Source organism: Temnothorax longispinosus, chromosome 6 (assembly GCF_030848805.1).
Source record: "Temnothorax longispinosus isolate EJ_2023e chromosome 6, Tlon_JGU_v1, whole genome shotgun sequence".
NCBI lineage: Eukaryota > Metazoa > Arthropoda > Insecta > Hymenoptera > Formicidae > Temnothorax > Temnothorax longispinosus.
This window is the reverse complement of record NC_092363.1, coordinates 1,275,428-1,297,481: the sequence shown is the minus strand read 5'-3', so window position 1 is coordinate 1,297,481 and position 22,054 is coordinate 1,275,428. Positions and strand designations below refer to the sequence as shown.

The 22,054-nt window shown below is 38.6% G+C and overlaps 1 protein-coding gene across 3 annotated transcripts in view; it reads left to right on the top strand.

The window, feature by feature from the left end:
- The first annotated feature begins 224 nt into the window (after window positions 1-224).
- The window catches only part of Kek5 (kekkon 5), a 213,863-nt gene continuing 192,033 nt past the window's right edge, over window positions 225-22,054 (top strand). For all 3 annotated transcript variants that reach the window (XR_011732367.1, XM_071780297.1, XM_071780298.1), the window contains exon 1: window positions 225-1,032. The gene's annotated coding sequence lies outside the window, so the exon portion shown is untranslated. The remainder of the gene's footprint in view (window positions 1,033-22,054) is intronic.

Below are 22,054 nucleotides of genomic sequence, written 5' to 3'. Positions count from 1 at the left end.
CTCGGAGATATCAAGAAAATCTACTCACCCTTGGAGCTCGCCGATCGTAGTACGTACGTTACTCTGAATATCGCGATGAGAATCGGAGTCCGGAGATCGGGGCATTCGGAGCGCGCGAGGACCGCGGACCGGTCGCAGGACTTGACAAGTTCACAGGCGCGTCGTCGCTCGCGTTGCCATTGGCCGCTAGGAGCGCGCCGATCGCTCGCGCGCACCTCGGCCGCGTCCCGACGCTCAGTCCGCCGCGGTCAGCAGCGCGCACGGGTTGTGTCGTTGCTGCGTCGCGTCGCGCGTCGCGTCAATCTCTCCTTCCTCCTCCCTCTCTCTCTCCCTCGCTTCGACGAGAGATCGCACGAGCTAGATAGATCGTTGCCGTCGTTGGATTCGTTCGGCTCCGTGTATCAGTGCTCGAGAGAGAGAGAAAAAGATCGCCCTCGTGGGAACGCATTCCTCGGAGTACGTTGCGTACCGCGGTGCACCGGCGTGCGACGGTACTGTATCCTGTTTCGCGCATTACTTCACTCGCACGCGCGCGCGCGCGCGCTCGCGCTCGCGCGCAGTCATATCATAGTAATACACAAGGATCCTCGCGCCGCATATCCTCGCGTGTAACCGTCCGGTGCCGACCTTTCCCCGAGGGTCCTCGAGTGTCAACGACGCGCCCGCGGCCTGTGTGTGTGTGGTTTTCCAGTGCGCGGGATGATGTGACGCCGTGCGCCACATTTTCGAACGACGCGGGCCGGGAAACGCGCGCTCGCTCCAAGTAGTTCGGGAGTGCCGGGGGGGGTTTGTTGGTGCCGAGGGCCGTAGAGTATTCTCGTGGTATCGTCGCGGTATGTCGCGCGGCCGTGCGTGCGGCGTCCTTTGTGGTCGGCGCGGGAGATAAGGGGAGCAACAAGAGTAACGCGAAACGAGAGGCGGAGGGGTCGACGGAAGGTGGCCGGAGTCAACGGCGTGAAGTTGCCGTCGCGTCGCTTCGATTAAACGGATACGACGACCGCCGACCGGAGCTAGCCGTCGGACGGTTGGAGGGTAAGTGCCGATCTTCTTTTTCTTCCCGCTTCTACAAAGAGCTTATCCGCTCATCTTGCAGCCGTTCTTTCACACACGACGACGTGCGTGTGTGAGTGCGCGCGCGCGCGCGCAGGTACGCTCTCCCGCTCGGATGCACGAGAGTGCCGATCGGAGCCGTCAGCCGACCTAGCCACGCTCGCGTCCGTGGCACACGAGGCGGCGCACGCTCTGCGATCGGCGCCGCGCGCTCGTTTCGCTCGGGTAACGCGGTCTCGGCCCGGAATGGAATCTGGAATCCCGTCCGGAGCGGCCTCGTGCGCGATCTCACGGGATCTCCGTTGTCTTCGACTCTTCCGATGGCGCGGCGCGGCGCGATCGAGCCGAGCTCCCGGCTGCTCGCTCGGCCGTGCGCGCGACGACGACGGCGACGGCGACGACGGTACCGTCGCGTCGCGATCGCGCCTCCTCGCTCCGCCGCGCCGACTCGCGTGTCCTCCTCCCGCTCCCCGCGCGCGCGTCTAATATTAAATGCAACCGTCCGGGTTTTCTGACATTTCTTTGTCCTGAAGATTCGAATCGCTGCAGAAAGAATGGAATGCGAGACGGTATCCGAGATTACCGAAATGCAATTCCGCTGCTGGAACATTATTGCGACTTGACGATAGAACGCGCGAACGGCATCGACGCGTGTTAATGATGACGTAATGACGACAAATACTCATTTCAGATGCGTTTAATGTTGGATGAGGATATACGATTGTCCAAATATCAAACGCGGTAATTTGGGGCCGTCTGCGCGCAGAAATAATAATTGCATTCGTGAATCTAAATTATGTGGTGCGAATCTTGGACGTTTTGCCCGATTGGGAGAATATCGTGATCGTACGGTATGGCCAAATGTATTATGCGTAGCGCATACCGATATCGCGACTGCATCATTGAATAACAATAGCGCCACGATACTCGGGATATAGTTTCGTATTATTTTACGGAGCACATTGAAAGCATAAAATAAATTGATAGTCTTGGGGGCACTCGAATACAGTAAACCTCATGTAACAGGGATTCGTATAACACGGAAAATTTTAATATTTGTTCGTTTTAAAGTGAAACAAAAATATTTTGCCATTTACATTGCATCTTTAATATTAGGGCTGCGATCCGATGCTGAAAGCATCGCTCTATCTTCGTTTGATATTCGATGCGCAACGAAGACAGAATGATGTTTTGGACAATGCGTGTGAGCGTGAATCGGACCGCAGCCTAAGTTTACATTTTTTTTAGCCCGTTCCACACTCTCTTTGATTTACATTTTTCATAATAAACCCTTCCTACATCTTTTGTAAATATGTGATTCCACGTGCACACATAATCCATATATGTATAATCCGTGTGACTCGTATAACACGGATTTATATTGTATATCTAACCTAATATATATAAAATGCGTCCCCGTGTTATACGGGGGTCTACTGTATACATAAACATACGATTGGCATTAGCATGCGTCCCTAAACATAATCCAACGTTGGGACTTTTTTGAATATGTTTACAAGCTCTAACCATGAAATCGCTTCGCGATATAATTAGTGACTTGCGATACAATTATGCGATATAATTAGTAACAAACTTTTTCGATACTTTCATACTTTCGTTCACTGAGAAAAAAGCTGTTGCTTTAATTAAAGTGCTATCACGGGGTGCCAAAAACATAAGTAGTTTATTCAATTGTATTATTATTATACAATAATTTAATTATTGGTTTAATAATCCAGATATTGGGTCTAATAATAATACAATTGAATAAACTACTTATGTTTTTGGCACCCCGTGATAGCACTTTAATTGAAGCAACAGCTTTTTTTCTCAGTGTTTGAATATGTAATGCGAGATGCTAAACTCGTATATCTACTTACTCCGCCATGCAATCGTTAATAAATATATGAGAATTTAATCGTTTTTTACACATATTTCTTTTGTTAGGTGTCTAAGCCTAATTCTGAGAACGGTATGTTATTTCTTCATGTAATCCACTCTCCACGTAATTGGTCTCATTTTGTAACAACAAATTGTAGAATTTTTATATGAACCAAATGTGTTGTCACGAGTTGATGACGTCTTATTACTTATTATATGGTTAGAGTAGGTAACAAAGCTCTGCATTTCTGAAATTATTTTTGTTCTCGGCATAAAATGGAAAGCATTAGTGCATATTTAATTTTGGAGGAGGATTTTTAAATCCATAAAGCCAATAAAAAGATATGCGTATTTTTAAAAAGTCGGTGTTACAGACGGCTTTAAGGTCTCCCTAAAGTTTCGAGGAAGCTCGCCGACATAATTTCATTATTACCTGAAAATTGACAAATGGGATTATTTCGGGTAACGTAAAAATTCGGAACTTTATATATTACAGAAAGTATAATTTAAGAAAAAAAATAACACTGGATAAGAAGAAGATTCAGCTGTGTTTTTCGCTTTTATTTCACCTGAAACCTGAAACGAACGTGCTAAAAATAACACGCTTTGAAAAGTTATTAGAACTTACTTAATAAAAAGATGGGATCGGTGAAATAAATTTTCCTTCCGTAAAAAGGGTCTGGCAGAACGCGCTCTCTTTCAATGTTTACTCTACATATATCAATCTTCCGCAAGTCACTGTTGTTCGGAGCAACAGTTTCCAAGTGAGATATCAATTCTTTTGCAGAAACGATCAATCTATTGCAGCCGACATGAAATAAGATATCAAACTTCGGGAGACCAGAGTAAGAATCCGTTTCGATCATCGTTATTTTACTATCTGCTTATATCGCGCTTTTGCTTTTTCGAAGATACACAAATTTATATTCGAAACAGTGTCATTTTTCCTGCCAAGTTTTCACGTGGCGTTGGAGACTGTTTTAGTCTTTTCTTTTTTTTTAAATCAGAGACATACAGTTAAGTTACTTCGATTATAAAATACGTATAATTGGCGAGAAGTTTACCGCGCGTTTTGTAAATAAATGTCGTTATTGCTTCCGGAGATGACAAGAGCTGCTGCGAGCCAGTTTGCCAACATAATTGGTGCGCGTTTGTCGATTCCGAGTGTGCGTTATTATCAAGTTCGTGGAACTTTCTCTCGGGGATGAGATCCGCTTTGCAATATTATAAACGCAGTTATTTGTACGGGCCCTTCCTTCCCTTTATTGAAAGTCGAGGCAACCGAACCGTTCTATTAAAATGACAATTGAGCCGCTGAGTAGCGAGCAAGGGTCGACAATTTCGTAGAGCATTTAATTATGAGATCTCATCTCGCAATTTAGAAGATCCTCGAGTGCGAGGAGGAAAGTCAATTTCTTCGGCAAAGAGTCTTTTGTTTGTCGAAGTACGTCAAAAATAACTGGCGGGAGGAGGTCGTTGAAGCGAGTAGTAGGACACTGATTAAATGTGTACACTAATTTCGAAATGCTGATTAGGCGATAGACTCGTGATAATACTTGAGTGATACGTGACAATGAATTAAATACAAGTAATAACCTTTTTCAATTGAACAGCTTTAAAATGTAAAGAGCAAGCTGAAACTTGGCACTGACAGGAAAAAAATTAATGAGTATTTAATGGAAATTAATAGATGTAACTCAACGAGCAATAGCTGCTGCGCCCTGATGGATTTTGTACCTCAGCACAATGATTTATTCCTCGGGCGACATTGAACGAACGGACCTGAAACGCTCATTTCCGTTTCAATAAACGTTCCAACGGATGTATGTCATTTCGGTGCCTGAAAATTTGAAATTCGCAGTTTGATATTTTTATATGCGCCGATCGTATCCTGAACGGAAATGCATGAGGCTTTTTTATTTATCGATTTCATCGTTGATATAAAGCCGTGCTATATTAACACGACCAATTCGTTTTCGGGTTCGATATTTACATTGCGTTTTTTTTTCAAGGTTAGTTAAATATACTTCACGGAATTGTTTTCACATTTTTGCGCGCGATCGAAGATACTGACGTTCGCAGACGCAGTGCTAACAAGCGGAACGGAATTGATTGTTCGATGTATTTTTCATGTTTGTAATAATAATACTCATTGTGTCAGGGTGAAAAATATTGTATGCCGAACATATCTATCCGTAACTGTTTGCCTGCTACAGTACTATCACGAGTATCACGATATTCGTATTTGTGTTTTAACGTACACTATCGTTTATATTATGTTACTTGAAACATAGAGTATGTATCGACCTGTTTTGTTATTACGTACAGAGGTATCGGCACGATACACGGCTATTCGTTTCAGCCATAAATCGGCTACGTCATTGAACTCTCTTGAGCCCCCTCGTCGCATTCCTCTACTCTCCCAACAACCGTAGCGACGCGCTAGGAGACGCTCTCTGATAAAAGTTACTCATACCGCGTATGAATCATGCGAGGTATCGAGTTTACCATTGCCCTACCTCGAGAACCATGCGTGTCCTGCAATCGTATATACGTGTCATCGTGACCTCCCAGTGATACCGCACCTATGTCGCCGTTCCGAAAAAATGTGTTAGGTAGAAAATAACTGAGGGACTCAGAATTTAGGTATAACGATGTAACCGTGCCATCGGTCACGGCGATTTTTAGAAGTTTCAGTTTCGGAACGTAATGGAATATCGGACAAAAGGGTAGCAAAAAGGGAAATCATGTTTCGCTAAAGGAACAGATATCTGTAACGGAAGGTGAGAAAAAGCAAAGAATAGAAATAGATGCAGCATAAAGTAGACCAATAATTTATGTCCAAAGTTGAGATTCTTTTTCTCGGGAACAAAAAAAGGTAAAGTAAGTCTTTATTATATTTATACTTTAGTAAAAGAAAAGATGAAAAAACAATAATCACTATGCGCGAGCAGATATTTCCACTTCTATTTTATGAACTTTAAATTCAAGTTTAACGTAGATACATGTTAAAGATAACTAGACCCGCTTTTAGCGCGAAACATGGTCTCCCTTTTAGATAATAGGTTGGTTACCGTCTATATAACACAAGCCAGGAGCTATTGTTAGATAATACATTTAACTTGTTACGTATAAATAACAGAGTTATTTTCGTCACTTCTCCCTTTCGTACGTTATTATTATAAAATCTAAGTTTTAAAATGAGATGTTGGCTTTAAAAAGTTCTGCATAAGATTTCTCATGCGAAGAAAAATGTTAAAATCAACGAGATTATCGATGCAAGTGATAATATATAAGCGGCATGTTTTCACTTTAGAGCACGCGTCTTTAATGTTTAACACTGCGCGGAAACCGTGGGCCTTTTAAGGTACTGTCGATTCTTTATTTATGATTCTCATGAAAATGGCTTCAGCGATCTTAAAAAAAAAAAAAAATTGCAACAGTTGCACGGCCTATGTAAGTATAAAAATCACTTTTTGAAACCTTAAAGATGATACATGAATTTTTATAGATTTTTTGTAACACAGAAACGCTTTCAAAAACCCTTTGGGCTTAAAAGTCTCAGGGTGTCCGGATGAGTGTCCCAAAAACACTGATGTGTCGGCGCAGCGTTAACATTGTTTATCCTTCGATACCCCGCTTACAAATCTGACCGCGCGATCATTAGTCACATTGCTTCACATGGCGGCTGGCGCCAGTTCCGCGTCACTCGCATTAAAATAGTATCGACCTTCCGAGAAGAGCCTGACTCATGGCGCGCTTTGAAAAGTCATTCATGAGACTTAAAGAATGCCCGCTCACGGTGTACGCAATTTTGCCGAATTGTGTGGTCCGTGTGGAGCTGATGTGTGCATCGGCACGCAGGCATTGCCATTGCCCGGCGCAGCGCGGTGAAACGTTTCTTCGAAGTCAGCAGGTTTCTGTCGCTCATTGTGACGTTATCTCCGACGGGATCGTAGACGGTGGTTTACGTTTATACTGATGCCGACTAAGACGGCGACGGCGACATTCTTTGTTGGAAAATGCAACGCGCAGAAATAGAAACGTCGGGCGGAACGTTTTCGTGGAAATCCGGAAACCGTCGCTTTTTCCTCGACTGTCGAGTCGAGTGCTAAAGTCGGCCGAGTTAGCACGCCGAGCTTCTTTGGTGCATCTTAAACGTGTCAAAATTGCGGATTAACTATAGAATTTTCATTGATTGCATATAGAATGGTAAACTTATAATTAGACACACTAGTATTACGATATGCCTTGATATTAGATATTTATTTCCAATAAATTATTAAACAATTGGGATAAACTTCAAACAATTGTATTATTGTTATATGTCATATATATTATTCACTATTATATGCATGTACATATATTATTGCTATATCAAACAAATTATATTAATGCATGATACATTATTAACTTGCAAGTAACATCTGTAGAAATTTTAAGCGAATTCTGCGATATGTTCGCGCACGACTCATTTCAAGCAATATTTAATATATACGATGCATATATTATATCTTTGATATATAGCTTTACTTTTTAATATATATGGTGCAATACGCGTGAAATTAAAGCTAGCTAACAAAATGAACAAGAAATCTACGAAAAGTATTCTTCTTCGTATTGTTTTTGGAGAAGTTTTATAGGATCCACCGAGACTATTTACGGTGCTAGTCAGCACAAGTTTAGCACAATTCAGCGTAATTTAAAAAGCAACGCTTTTGCTGCGCTAGCCAGGAGAACATTTTTATCTTTTAAAGAATGGCGTCGGTTAGGCACGTAATGTCCAGGATAGAAACAGGCACAAATTTAAGATCAACATACTTCTAAATTATTCTCGTAAGTTGTTCGAAAAATAATACTAAGTTAATTTTATCGTATGATAAATGTAATGAGAAAGAAATAGAGCTAGCGTGATTCTTTTTGCAGAAATATTTTTCGTATAATTATATGAAATATAATTTCGTATAATCCCATAATAGATAAAAATATAGCCGCAAAGTTATTATTACATTAATTAAGACATTAAAAGAAAATGATTTGTTGAAACCAAGGAGTCTATTCTTTCTTGATAGAATATCTGTACACGGAATAGATTGACCTCACTATATTAATGGAAGATAAAACAAGAACAGTTTTGTGCCGTAAATAGCTACGTGTTACGTTGACAGACAGCGCTACATTATGTACATTCCATAAAGGGCACTTACCTTGATTAAGTCTCTAGGCTTATTATGCATCGCCGATATAAACGCAGATGGGAGAGATGCATCGGATATTGCCGCGTAACCGAGCGGACATGAAAGGGTCGCGTGAAACGCGTTTCAGTGATATTTTCACCGCGAGATCAATCCTTTCCAAAATATTAATTATTCCGCGCGTATGTACATATATATCTGTTCGTGCAATTTCACGGGGTTTCTTCCTAGAACGCGAAATGTACGTTTCGGATTCGATGCAGTTTGTTTGCTCCCTCCGCCCCCGGTACACATGTTACATCGTATACGTGCGTGTTTTCACTTCTGTTGGCGGGAAAGTGCACACTGTAATCTGATTTAAAGTCCACTCCGAGTGTGGCACCGTTGACTGTGGCCTTAGGATATAGGAGCAGCACGCAATGGAGATCTACGTGACCGATAATGGCCGGGGCACGCGGGGACTTTTTTCCCTCTCCCCTTCTCTCTCTCTCTCTGTCTCTCTTTCTCTCTCGCTCTCTCCACGTAAGGGATGTTTTATTTCGTGCATAACGCTCTTTATACATTCGGATCATTAGTGACGTTGCTTCGAGGACTTATCAAGCGTCATAACGAAGCGCGGTCGACGTCGGAGTCGTCAATCAAAACGATAAGGCGTTTTAGCCGGTGCTTATTTTAACTTCCTTGAATTTATCCCCGTGCAACTTTCTCGTCCCAGCCGTTCTCTCTACAGCTTTATTTACCTTTTTCCGACGCGCGTAAAAGAAATCTTGTGCATTTGCAAAGTCAGAGACAGTCAAGGCGAAACTCTTCAGGCTTTCAAATCCGTAAGCGGCATGGACAATACCATCTCTTTATATTTTCCTCTTGTTATTCCTCTATACGTATCAAATGTAAAAAAGGGAACCTGGCTTCCATTTTTTTGGTACATTTCCTCGATTTGTTTGCTTTCTCCTACTTGTCTTTCTCTTCCTGTCTTTTCACTCACGTATGAAGCGAGTCGTTTGGACTGAATGGACCGCGAAAGGAGTAGATTGCGCTGAAGCTTCCTAAATCCTCATCGATCGTTCGTAATGGACGAGACGACATAGCGGGATGACTATGAATTTTTAATACGATCACGTTGAAATCATTATGCCTTGTCAGCGCGATTTACAATCCCCGTCGTGTGCGCGTAATGTAAGACTTATGAGACCTTATCGTGCTTCGAATAATAATTCTTCCTATGTATAGAGAGCTACTTCAAATTCCTTAGACGTCGTCAAATAAGAGCGACGAGCTGCTGAGCGTCGAAGGAAAAACATCGCGCGCCGGAAGTTAATTCGATTCTCGTACTTCTCCTTATATTTGTAGCTTTAACAGCAATATAAAATCTAAGACACTTGAAGACGCTGCAGCATGTCTTTAAATCTGCGATCCGATGTCTAGGAAATTTTCTTAATGGTTACATTTTTTTAAATACCTACTTACAAAGAAGAAAACTTCTATGTTTCTCTTCTGCATGATATCGGATTCTTAAAGATTCAGTATTGATGAGTTTACAGTTGGTAAAACAATAACAAAAATTCTTTCAATCTTTATTAGATCTTCAACTGACAGAATCTTGTTTTGCTGAGAAAGCACTATCAATTTTTACGGAAACCTTAAACATCTTCTCTTTGGATCCTTATTTTTTTTTACATTTAATCGCCACAACTCTTAAAAATGTATCAAAAATTACTGAAACTCTTCAAAAAACAGAACTCTATTAATTATATTTAAATTCTGAAAACGAGGTGCTTCAAAGAAGTACCTTTCAGTTAATTTGTATTTAATTTTCTATATAACATTTTATCAATGAATTTAATATTGAAAATGTAGAAATTGCAGCAAATATCGGTGAAATTCAATTTCAAGGAAAATTAACTGAAAACTTAATCGAGTATATTATAGGTACCGCACTTTGCAAGTTAGCTTGTATTTGTTTGTGGTTCTTTGTGTTATTCGGGATTATTCAATAATTCTTTTGCGAACAATATATCATCACTGAAGTTTTACAGGTTGTTCGGGGGAGAAAAACGTGTTTGAAATATTGAGCCGCTCTATCGTGGCGGGATAACAAGGGCTTCTAGCGGCCACGCGACAAAGCTGGTAATTGTTGTTGGATTTAGTATAGCCATGATCTCCCCGAATGTGCGCGTTTATCACGTTGCACTTCGGTTCCCTGGCTCTTCCGCTGTCTCGCAATAAAAACATTTAAGAATATTCGTGGAAGATAAAAAGCATGAAAAAAAATGTTTTTTTTCCATATACGGATATTACAGCGAGATTATGTTATATATAATTAATGGGGCCTCGAGTCTCATGCTATTACCGTAATTACTTCGATTATCACAATCGTTATTGCGATTATATACTGCTACTGCGTGTTATTACATAAATACACTGAGGAAATTAATGTTTTTAATCATGCCGCAGTGTTGCTGTATCAGTTTAATGAAATTTTTGCTCACTAATGAATAGTATATGCAATTAAATATCACGATTTAATTCTCTCACCCGCTGAATTACTTTTACGTCTCGGTGAAACATTTGCAAAAGTTTTTAATTATTTTTTAACTCTTCTTACACACATCCACATACACACACACACACACACACACAGTGTATGCCAATTGTACGCGATTACATTCAGAAGAGTACAAGAATTTAAAACATCATAACGTTCCGTAATGTCAACAACGAGTCGTATGTACAAAGTGCTCTTTATGTTATGCGATATGTTAAAGTACACGATAGTATATCGCGTTTAACGCTTCTTACGTATCTTCAAACAGATATTACGCGATGCTTCGAATGCGCTCTAGCTCCGAAATTGCTAAAGCCCTTCAGTCGCAAACCCTCTCGACGAGCAAATGCGAGAATGTTAATACATCGTTCATTGCATATATTCATTAACTTAACGTCATTTTACCATGCGTACTGCGATGTGTAAAGCTAGATCCATATCAAGTAAACGAGAACGCACGAGCACTTATCGAAGTGAATTGTTCATATTTGTTATTCCTGCTCGTTTGCTTGGTCTAACATGCTCCGGATTAATAGTGGCAGTTACATTTTACATCGAATTTAACGCTCGTCCAAGAAAAACTTTCTATAAAGTTTCTTGAAAATAAAACTGCCACAGAACTTCATTATCGTTCAATTCGTTAAAAATAGAGAAAGAGAATAATAACTTAGTTCTCTCAGCGTGAATGTCGTATTTGCGTAATAAGAAATATAACTTGAATATCGACCAATGTCAGAAATAATATCGTGTCTGGAAGATTGTTTCGCTCCTAACAAATCAAAATAAACGGGGTTTTCTGTTTTCTTACGCATATCAATTTTGGTACTAGCAGGAGTCCGTAAATGTGCAGTTAACGTAAACCCGTTGCTTATTTATATTGCATGCCATCGTGTTCTTAGTGCGCTCCGTGGGAGGTGAAGATTGATATAAACGAACATGTCCAAGTGTTTCAATAAGTCACATACTGTTTATACTATATAGCGCTACAAGTTTTAATGCTGTAAAAATGTATAGATATGTTATTTATGTACATATATAAGTTCTTTCGAAGCGTTTCATTTTTTCTTCAATCTTTCCTCTATTTTTATTGAACTTTTTATGAGTATTGACGTCATACCTTTTTAACACAGTCACTTTATGATGCGTTCAACCTATATAACGGAGAAAAAAGAATTTATTATATAATGAATATTTTTATAACGTGCTGATTTCTTCCCGGGCGTCATCTGACTCTTACATAAGATATCCAGTTCTCGATAGTAAACAACAAGATCTAATTCCAGTCACCTTGTATCGTAGAATATGATACCTAAGTATGCATTTCTCGATCGATCTTTTTTAATTTAGAATTCTCTAAATTTGCAATCACATACATTATCATTGAATCATATATGCCCGAACTTATTGTAAAACCTTTTTTTTTTTTAGTCTAGATCGCTTCCCTAAACTCTGTTTCTCCTTACTTTTTTCTTCGCAGACAATTTTTTCTCCACTTTAAGTTATATTTTCCTCTCTTAAATTTATGTATATATAGAGATATATATTTATTTTTCCCGCGCATCGCTGGATGTACCCTCCGCTGATTCGCCATTTTTGGCTCACTTTCATTTTTTCAATTATTTTTTCTAATTCTGTATCGCGTTGCATTTTGGCACTCAAGTCAGGTAGTACAACCCTTTTATTTACTCTCATTTTGATAAAAATTTATACATTGTTTTTTTATTTTAAAGAAGTTCCAATTTTTTTACATCATAAATGCCTGTGTTTTCCAATTTCCGCAAATTTTGAGATATTGGGCTTTTTTTTTGTTTCTCGTTGCAGGAGGAAAATGCCTAATGCATATCCTATATAGGGTCGGTCCCTAGGGTTATACCGGGCTTGCACCGGCATTAACGTCCATTACTGAAAAATTAAACTCATCGTCGCTATCCCCGAAAAATTAGAAAAATTTTGGAAACGGTTTCCGGCATCTGAAGTATTGAATTAATATTTTACAATAAGTTTTATTAGCTACTTTTATGTGTATAAATACATAGTTCCGACGAAATAAATGCTTTCATAATTTTTACATGGATAAGAATTTTAATTAGTTATACATATATATTTATAAACAAAAACTGCGATCACAAATGAAGCTATCAGTTTATAATTTAATGATTATATCTCTTGATGTATGTCTGACGCGAATTGAAAATAGGATTCTATAGAGCATGATTGATGGTGATTAATGGTAATCGAGCACGATTTGAGTTATAGCAATATTTATCATCAAATATTGACAATTACATTCACAGTAGCAACATGTTAATTCTATATAGTGTCACTGAAATTGCATTGCAGTTTGCAAAAATATTTTTTAGAGAAATACAATACTTTTTAAAGTGTGTCATTACCATATTTTTTACGACACAAAACATGATTGAGTTTAAGATATGTTTAATCAATTAAATATTTAATTTCATTGGGGTGGGTCACTTTTCTCCTGAACAAACAAATCGGGAAACTCCACTTACTACTTTGATTGTTCTTCGGGCAGAATCTGTCAATCTGAATATCGGAAATACATCGGCCGTTAGTTCGACAGCTTCTAATATGAAAATGATTAAAATGTTGAGAGAAGTCCTGAGTAAGAAAGTTAGATTAAAGCCAAAGTTCAAGTGAGGCCGACTGACCCGATGTCTGCCGAGGTCGAGCTCGAATCGACTCGAGTCCGTGGGCTGCATTTTTCATATAGGCATTAATCAACGTCGTACAAATCGACACTATTTCCTGGGGGAGGCGTATAATGAAATAGCTACCAACAATATGTTGGGGGTATGCGGAAAGGCCAGATTTGAGATAAGTATATAATCAATCAAAAATCACATGTACACCTGTAACTTAAAAAGAAAAACAATCTAGTTGATTCTAAAGATATTAGAATGCATTACCAGAAAAGTATTATCGTGAACACACGTGTGCACGAATGTATATTATGGAAATCACGTAAAATTACTATTCGTATAATACTGGAAACTTGATATATCACTATGAGTTATTCAAGTTATTGGTAGGAATTGTTGACACCTAAATATTGCAGAGTACTTTTGGTCAACAGTTCGTATTGTCCGTGCAGTAGCTGTTGTACGCAATTAACGCAATGAAAAATTATTGAACCGCAGGTTTCCCAATGTGCGTAATAACGAGAAACATGTTATTCATTCTGCGTGTAATAAAAAAACTGGGACACGCGCAGTTTTTCTCGTGCAGTTTTTCTCGCGGCTCGAAATAGGGCAAGAAGTGCGTTTGCATGTATGCAAATTGTATATAACACAACATATTATAATTCTGTCGATATTTGCTTCTGTCCCACGCTTGTCCGCGATTCCGAAGGCTTGACATTCGCGAGATTATTTTCATCGACGCTCGATAACCCCGTAATGGGAGAAATGCCGAAAATATACGCGAAATCGCGCAGATGCACATCGAGACGCAGTCGAATAGGAGATACAGCGCGGCGGAGCTGGAGTGAGCGCTATTGTGAAGGTAAATTTATTTCTGCAAGAGAGAAAGAGAAAAAATGGTATAAACGCGTATATATATAGTCCGATTCATATAAAAAGAGATGTTTCCTGCGTGCACATGCGCTCCGTCGGTTCCATACCAAAGACGAGGGCCGCGTGCTTTGCATCATTCACATGAGTATAGCTACGGCAATTCAGCTCGAGCGTAGACATTTTCATAACGGTGAAAAAATATTGAAAGAAAACGTAAGAATGGAAAGTGCCAGAGCGGCTCGCCATTTATTCACGTGCAAGTGCGTGCATGTCGAGGTACAATGCCGTTCATTCTTTATCGAAGACCGTTAAAGATCAGGTCAAAGGATTAAAATTTTAGGGTTGCAGATTGGAGATTAGAATGCATTTAACTAAGAAATTAAAATTATTTGATTGATTATATTTTATTCTCCAATTCTTAATCTCTAATAACGCGTAGTTTGATACGATTTAAGAAATGACACATCATGGCAATAATTTATCGCGAAAATTTAATTATACCAACGCTGTTAAATTTGTAGTGTCAAATTATACTCAATTCGAGTCCAATTATGCTCATTTTTAACCATTCTTATAGGTCGCCTTTCCTTCTATTCAATATTAATCTATTCAATTAAAACAATGTTAATTTAACTAAATCAATAGAGTTAAAATAATGTTTTATGTTAAAATAATAAATTTTGACACACATGGCAATTAAGAATAATAAAATGTTAATTAACCCAAGGTAGCAGTTTAATTTTCATTCTTTAATACTTAACAGTGAACAGCCAAGTAATGAGCAATATATGTAATGCTTGTGATTCTGAAAACCTATTACATATCAATAGATTTATTGTTCGCTAATTTGATAAACCACCAAGTGGATTTAATTGAAATTCTGTGCACATGCATCGTCGAATGTATACAAAGGATCACTTCTTCTTTCACATTCCTTCGAATCGCTATTGGTTATGCATGAGAGTCGTACTCGCCTTGATTTTTAATATCCAGCAAATCGCTGGCGATTGACATAAAGCTGGCTTTATACCTACTCACGACGCATATAGGCATTAACGGTAAGGTACCATTAAAATCGAGGTCACCCTCGATCGTACTCGCGGTACTCTTCGCGCGTTTTTTTCCATTTGTGAATATGCAAGCAAAGAATGCGAAGACTTCTTTTTTTCTTTCGGCGCAAAGTGGATCTCGAATTTTTCGATAGTTTGTATCTTGGATAGTTTCTTTTTTGAAAATGTTCAATTTATAAATCGAATAATTCGCGTGAATTATCATCTACGTATAGGTATAAGTTGCTAAAGGAATTGTGACACGATAAATATTTGACATACAGAATTGTATTAGCGTGTAACTGCAAAATAGCCATAGACTTCGCAATCGTTCCATCTGCTTGAATTTCAAGATGATATTGCGTGCGACATCTAACGATATGTAAGATCATGTTTGGCCCGTATTTACAACCGAATGTGCGAGTTAATGGGTTAAAAGGGTGCGTATATACTCGCGTCGACGCACCCTTCCGGCAATAAATTTCTTCTCTATCGTTATATCCTGTTTTTTTGCTGGTCGATTAAGTTGAGCGATGTAGTTAAACGTGAAGTATATAGTTCTACTTATTGCGAGAAATACCGTAAAAGGGATTACTGACGATTCCAGTTTCACATCTCTGTTCGATCGAATGCTCGTATTAAATTAGTGCAAAGTACGTCTTACTCACGTACAAGAGATTCGGCTTATGTTTTATTTATTACATACATATTGTTAAGAAATTTATTCTTACACATACAGAATTGCATTTACTAAACAGCTGTGTTAAATTCATGAAAGGCGATTATATTAATAGAAAATATCTGGTCGCGTCATTTCGTACAGTACCTACCAAGTCGCTTTTTATTAAAGCTGCAGCATTTATCGATATCGGAAATGAATCAGAAAGAAATCGGTATGATCACGTTTAAATTATTAAGTCAATTATTATTTTCCGGTCTAGCACGCCATCGTCATACCGCACCAATGTTTTTTCCGTTTTGTCGAGGAGGCGCGGCCAGCGAAGCGGAAGTAGGGAAACTTGTGCGGGATCGGAAGAACGAACGCGCTATCGAAACGCGCTTGTTTTCTTTCTTTATTACTGCCTCGAAAATCTATAGTGGGTATACTTAGATTTATTCGATTTGGCTTACCGAATGGAAATGGGGAGAGAAGATTAGGAATTGAGAATTCATTAACATACGTATGACGCAGCTGTTTTTGCCGTTCCTCTTTTCGTTACGCGACTCGGGACCAAATACGAAAATACACGAAACTCGGCCGTTTAATGCTGAAATTCCTGACATCCTTGTATTCGGATAATCCATCGATGTATCGTGTGTTAAATTCCTTTCACGAATTTAACACGATTGTATTGATGAACACGATTTTACAAACAATGTTGCATGTCTATCTATCTTCCACATAATGAAGACCTCATTCATTGTAATATATTATTGTATCGCTATTGATTATTGTGCTACTATTGATTAATATCTACTGAAACTTATTATCGACATGGTATTATTCAATGCGCACGGATTGAATGATAAATTATATGCTGCGAGAATGATAAAAACAATTTTACTTTTATTTTAAAACTTAAGTTAAAATATATACTACGCACAGAGAAAAGAATGTATTAATTTTGAAAGTATCTCTTATAGTTACCATGTCGACTATTCTGCAGATTTTTATCTTTATGAAATAGTTTTTATCACATACTCTATCGAAACTTCATTATTTTAAAATATTTGTGTTAATAAATAAACTCGCTTTCGCACGATTTTTTCTAAAAAAATTTTTTCAGGTTTATTATCGCTCTTTAATCTTCATTCACGGATCGAATGGTCAGAAATGAAAAATCGTTTGAAAAGCCAACATTGATATATGATATTGAATTTGATAAACAAAGTTCTGTTTTAGGTTGTATATGCTGAGAATAGAAAAATGTGAATTTTCCTTGGCGCGAATCAGCTGCGCGCGAGTTGTGTATTTATTTTATGCTGCTGCGCTGACGGCTTTACTTTTTCAAAAGTTGTTTACTCCATTTTCCCACGACCACTATGCCGAGCGCTCGTTAAGCATGTATAGGCACATGTAGGCAAACATATAGCCCAATTACGGGAGTTTGTACATAATGATCTAATTGCGATATCGAGAAGTAAATTGGCTATGCTTCACGCTCTATTCGCGTAACGTAACCGGTCGGCATCGCGGCTGATGTTATATTCCGGAGTGCGATGTTGAACTTCCGTAGTCGATGAGCTCACGCTAAAGATGCTCATGCTAAAATATTCATGCTTCATAAGAGCAAGCGTCGTGTCCGTGCCGGCCGTTTCCTGAGAGCGATGTAAAATCGCGAGAGCGGGGCGAGAGCACGCATGCGAGAGTAAGCGCCGCGCTCACAAATTTACCGGGAGATCCGGAGGAACCTTAAGCGAATCTGCTATCAACGCGCTAACAAATTTTGCCTACGACGAAACGCGGAAATTCAGTCCCCGAAAACCGTCGAAACTGCTAGGGATAAACCGCTGGGGGATGCTGGTTGTACAAGATCGGGATATTAGTAGGAATTAATGGGTATTAGTCGAATGGGGTTTATACTCAATTAGACTAACAGTGCCCATTTAACTCTTAAACTGTCAAGTTTACGCCGCACAGCGTCCCATTTGTGTGACAATTATCACAATTTGATCTCACTTAACATCGCCGCGAATGTCACCGGTAAACAGTATCGTTTAATAGTATCGTATCGTATATGTACATATATCACTACCCTGAATCGGGATTACTAACCAAATTACCTATACTGATTGTTATTATGCGGGAATTAGCTTGTGAGAGCTTTCGGTCAGCGATTTACTTCTCCGATTGAGGTCTTTTGTAAATCCGGAAATGCAATTATATTCCGGTGAGTTGTTATTACACTTGACGCCGAGATGATAGTAATTTCGTGATGTAATTATGACAAACTCATTTACGAACAACGTCATCGTAATCCTTCTTTACCCTTCGCCCTTCGAGAAATTGCGAGCAGCGTTATTTTACCGTCGAAGACAACGTCACGCGCAATTTATTTCGGATACTAAAGGTCTTTTCGGAACGAGACAGTTCGAGATAGTGTATCGATAATTCAGAGCGTCACGAGTTTGCACGGTGCGTAGCGGATAACTATATCGACGTTGCCGCAGATAATCTTTCATTCAGCGTACCGTTACGAGCTTGCAGGAGTCATTTGTATAACGAATCGCTGACGGTTGTTCGCTCGTGCACAATCGATTGGTACGCCAAAGCACGGAGTCGTTTGCAAGCCAGAAACTTTTCGAACTGTTTTCGTTGCTTCCGTAATTTTCTCATCCAATATTCAAAGAAAATATTCGCCTGAAATAGTAATCTACTTTTAAAATATTCATTTATTTATGCGACACGCTACGTACATATGCTACTCAAACGATAAATTATTTCGTATTGAACGTTATTCTCTGATAATATTATCTACATTTAATTGAATTAAGTTGATATTTTGCGCGACTTTATAATATCGTAGAGTTACGGGACATGATATCCTTAATGGTAAAGCTCTATCACCGTCACACAATGCAATTGACGTTTCTCGAATGCCAATATGACGGATTTCCCTAGGGATTGCGAACTACTTGCGGAGTGGGGGCACGTGTATGAATCGATAGTGGCGATCTATCGGTTAATGTTAATACGCGCGCGTCAGAATTGGTTCACGTTGCTGAAACACATTTGCACAATAGTCGCTGTTTCTGGGTCTTGTCCCCAAACTCCAATATAAGACGTCGCGAATGACCGTGGAATTTACATATGTAGATATGTGTATATGTACACATATAAAAGAACATTGCCGTTCTGTGTTGGCTCTACCATCTTATTCGCCAATATTTCGATGTTGATTTCGAATGAAGAGGAACAAAAGCACATTCCAACTGTAAATGGTCGTGCCTCAAGTATTTCAGCAATATGAAAGTCATTTCGTGAGAGCAAAATGCGTGAATGTACACAATGAGAATATCGCTGTTTACCGACATAAGCATTTCTTTCGCGCATTCTTTTATGGAAGATAGTATAATTGAATGATTTCGCAATGTTCACTGCATTGAAATAATAAATAAGCTGCTAAAACCAGCAAGTAGAACACGCGTGTACGCAGTTTTTTTTTCAGTTTATCAATTAATTATTGCTATATATTTGTTCTCTAATTTAGAAAAATTGAGTCTTATTTTGTGATGTTATCACATGATTGTATTAGGTACATGTAATCTCCAAAATAATGTAACACTCGGCTATTATTTAGTACTGGTATAGTCTCTTGTGCAACGTCCATAAATATCACAATTAGGTACTTTATGATGTGTGCAATTTTTTTTCTCCCGCAAATAAGTAATAAACATAACTATTTTATTGAAAACTGTAGCTTTTATTACATTACAGATATTACTTCCATGCTTTACTGGTACAGTTGTGTAATTGGTTAAATTGGTGTAAAAAAGTTTGTGGATTTATTACATTAATTTTCAATTTTATTATCTACATTTACACTTTCTGAATGTAATGCTTTTATTCTGCATTTACGAATTTCTTACTTTAGCACATTGGACATTTGTTTTTTCTTTCTTCCCCGATAACCAAGCGTGCTAGCACGACAGCGCACGCTGTGCTCAGCATGTCATGCAAAAACTATATATGCTGTCTCTGTGTCACTTTTATATCGATAAGCAGACAGTGCTAGCACGATGCTATCACGATAAGTATTGTTTGTTATCTTATGCACGATGCCGAAAATTTTGACCTGCAAAATGCTAGCATTGCCCGTTAAGCAATGTGCTCGTCAGGTGCGGCAGTATCTGGGCATCACATGACAGCATGCCATTGCACGCGTGCGTGCATTATTCGGTCATTGTGCCAATACTTGGTTATCTGGGTTCTTTTTTAGACAAGCTTTGTTATACAATATTGCAAATGATGAACAAATGTACATTTATGCTATATTTATATATGTTTGTAAAAAATCTGCATTAATTAAATGTTATCTTATGATGGGGAGTTTAAAATCACATACGTGCAATGTAGTAATTAAATAAACATCAAAAGCTTTGCTTTATATATTTGATTATAATAATTATAACAATAAATGAGTAATTTATCATAATATTGCAAATAAGATATAATAATAAATTTACGCTTCTAACTTAATTTGCATTTCTCGTCATTATTATTTGTATTTTCGATTTTATTATAAAGATAGCTCAAGTTAATTAACATAGGTTTATTTATTTAGAAATTATTGTAGCAGAATTACCAATAAATATCCACTTACTTTGGTAAATATAATCCTGATTTACGATTATGTAATACACAGAAATCGGTAACACACATTTTTATTTTTAAAAAGAAATAATTACATTACTCGAAATTAACATAACGTTATAGATTCACGTCATTTGTTGCACTTATCGCATTACAAGATCGGTTAGTAAAATATAATAATTTTAAATACACGACGAAAGGAGCGACTACACGACAAAACTACTTCGACAGTTTGACGACCTCGAAATGAAGGGGCAATATTAAGCAAACGCCATGTTCGTTCTCGCGGAGCCTTCGATGTTCGACGTTCTGGCGCAAAAAATGGCACAGAAACTTGCAAGGTTTCTACCGCGTCTTCTTGCATCTTTACGGCTTAACGATAGTAGCATGCACTCGCGTAGAGCAGATTTGCGCCGACTACCAGTTTCGAAAGGGTCGTTACACGTTGTAAAATAGTCGAGAAGGGTTATAAAGATGGTCGGGATACATATGCACGAAGTGGTCGTGATATTTTTACGTTTTCTCGAATAATTTCCGGTCGGTGAGGCGGCTTAAAATACTCCTCCGTACACGTAGGCCGGGGCAAGTCGTCCTTTATCTTTCCTCGTCGATTCCGGTTCAATTTGAGCCCATGGATGCGCGAGTGTGTGTCCCGACTCTCAAGCCCCGAAGATCGGCACGTGCAATAGCAATTTCTCAGGAACTTTACAATCCCTGGCTCCACTCGACGCAGGAACTCCGTCTCGAGCGCGGGAGATGAGGCTGGATCGTTTCCTCCTTTTCGACTGCACCATCGCATCGCATGTGCACGTTTTGCAGTGAGCTGCATGTAAAAGTCGGCGCTAATCGACATTCGTATTATTTCATTTCGATAGATCGGCGTTTCTATGATTGGTGCGCTTGAATTATGCATAAGCCATTGTTCAAAACTTGTATCATATGCTAATTCTGTATAATGACTAACTATTGGATAATTTCTAATTTTCAAACTCGAGTGACAATTTTAAGTAATCTCGATGAATGATTTGTCTCTGTCATATTATGTACACTAAATAATTATTATATCTGTCAGTTGTATTTATTATTCATACAAATATATGAACTTCATCTAGCAAACTGAAAATGTACTCTGATAATACGTATGACTTAAATACCAGTAATCAACGGATTTGGTAGCAACGAACATTGCTTTTCTGAACATTAAGCGGGTTTGGCATTATCAAAGTACGGAATTATAAACATTATAAAAATACGCATTAACATTTACCAACAATTTATTGTAAAGAATTTTGATTTCGTCAATTTCATTTAATTTCAGCAATATTTGTTATAGAATCTATTTTACGAAAGAGTATTGATTCTTAAGTGTACATTTGTATCTTATTACATAAATTTTGTAATAATGATATAAAAAACTGATTATAAAATTACATGATCCTTTAGTGAGGTATGACAATGTTGATACTACTGTCGATACTACAAAT